This window comes from Adiantum capillus-veneris, chromosome 12 (genome assembly GCF_014529385.1).
Source record: "Adiantum capillus-veneris isolate H3 chromosome 12, ASM1452938v2, whole genome shotgun sequence".
Classification (NCBI taxonomy): Eukaryota; Viridiplantae; Streptophyta; class Polypodiopsida; order Polypodiales; family Pteridaceae; genus Adiantum; species Adiantum capillus-veneris.
Window position 1 is genome coordinate 45,931,107 of NC_140942.1, and position 2,447 is coordinate 45,933,553.

Below are 2,447 nucleotides of genomic sequence, written 5' to 3' on the forward strand. Positions count from 1 at the left end.
GCCATAATATTCCGATGAAAAGGAATATTCCCCTAAATTTGCCCCTGATTTTTTGGCCGTGAAAATTTGTTTTCTGACGAGTGATTTTTATTTCCGGTGAGTGATTTTCCTTTACGCACAATGGCTTCTCCTCATAATGGGGGCCTTACAAATGTGCGCTTTTACGACAGAAAACTACAAGGGGTAAATTAGGCTCCATACTTAACATTTATTACAATGAGGAATTGAATATGTTCTATCACAAGATGATATGCTAGTTAACCCTCAAGCGCAACAACTGACTATTATGAATGTTCAAAGTCTAGGATTGCAACTAGAGATGCTTTTGGTAAATCATCCTTCATACACATTTATAAAAGACTTCATATTAGAAATGCATGCAATAATTGTAGATGTAGTAGGCGGGAACAATTTCTTAAGAATTACTAGCGGGTGACTTCCAGAAGTATTCGCCGACGGACAGCAACTACAGTAGTTGCTATAGTAACTCTACACAATCCTTTAAATAGGTCCCATTACACATTCTACGGAGTTGGTTGGTTGCGGGTTAGTTGTCATGTACTGTTGTTAGCCTTTGTACTTATCTTTGAAGTTATTGTATTAATCTTGGGAACCTTTTGGGCTAGGACCCGGGGAGGTCACCTAATAAAAATGTAACCTATCACGTGAGTTCAACAGAAGGGTATTTAAAGTTCTTGAAACTTACAGAAATATATATAAAGAAGGGCATTATTTTTGGAAATTTGAAAAAAAAATAAAGATTTCAAAAGAAAGGGGTACATAATATTCTGAATAAAATTCACAGATAAGGAGTTTTACAAACATGCCTTGAACGCACGTGATATGGTAGTTTTACATAAAGTGGATCCCCCGAGGGCTTGGAGCCAATTGTACTTTAATGCTTAGCTTGTAGTTTCTGTATTATGCATATTGATCTTAATATACATTTTCAGTTCTAGTGTTCCAGTATTTAGTCTTTCTAGTTCAATACTCTAACTGAGTTCAGTTATCTGTTCCATTCCAGTACTTTGATTCCAGTTGTCTGATCTGATATGCACCATGTGACTTCTCTCAACTCAAACCTAGCTCTAAACTTCAATACTGGAATAGCTACCTAAAGAGACCAACTCATTCCATTTTGGCAATCACAGTGGCTAGAGATGAAGTGCTCTTTAACCAACAAACTCTCTTCCCGTTGGTGTTCCAAGTTGTAGTAATGCCGCCCAGAGTTACGTGTGTCCAAAAGTCAATGACCAGGTTTTGTGGCGAAGCAGAGTGGACCACTATCGTTCTTCAAAAAGCGGAGCAAGGATATGACATAGAATAGGATCCTGGGAATGAAATTGATGCTCCTCTCAAGCATGGTACTCCTGAAGAGGTAAGGGACTCTTAGAACTCCAGTCATTCCAGGTGACGACAGGCTAAATGTGAGGAATGTCGAACCAAGTCTCAAGGGTCTAGGTCCGCAAATAAGCACACCAAACGTAAGGGCACCAAGGGAACTACTGCAGAATAGAGAAGAAGTTAGTAACAAATATTGGTACTGCTATTGAGTATGAGACTCAAAAAGATGGTCACTAGGAAGCTTATACTCATGATCATCGTAAACCGCAATCTAAACACCATCATCATACTCCAAAAGCGAGAAGTACTAGAGAAGATTCTATCAATACCTCATTGAAAGTTTCATTTTGAGTCTTCAAATGAGGTAAGAAAGATGATCTAGATGTTCATATCCAAGATTTTGAATAGTATGCTGAGTTGAAGCACATTGACAAGGATGAGTGGGGGGAATATTTTTCCCAAAGGCTGAAAGTGGCAGCCAAAAAATGGTATCACCATTACCTAGTTTTCTAGCTCAAGTCATACAACAAATTACTAAAAGATTTTAGACTAGAGTATTCAAACAATAGAGGGGATGAGTATATACTCAATGTGGAGAAAATCAAGGAGTTGACCAAACGATTGTAAGAACCTCCTTCTGAAAAGAGAATGAGAGCATGGTTCTTGAATGGCTTCCTCAGTAAGAAACTCACAAAACAAGAAGTACCTGCACCAACAAATAAATTCAATGACTTGGTGCACAGGGCCCTCAAATTAGAGCAACAAGCCAAGATAGAAAAAGAACACAAGAAGAGAAGATCCAGTAGCAATGGTTCATCCACTGAGAATTTAGATTCCAGTAATAATTCCAGTACATCTGACAGTGATTCAAATGAGAAAACAAAGGGTAAAGGAAAGAATGGATCTTGGTCACGCAAAATTGAAGAAATGTCTTGACAGATTGCTGAGATCACCCAAATCAGACCTTCCATCAGAAACATGGAAACCTGGTGCTCCAAATGTAAATCTAGAGATCACGTCTTGAATGAATGTTCACAATGTACTTATTGTAAGGCTTATGGCCATCTATAGAATAACTGTTCCATTTGGATTCATCACTTTAA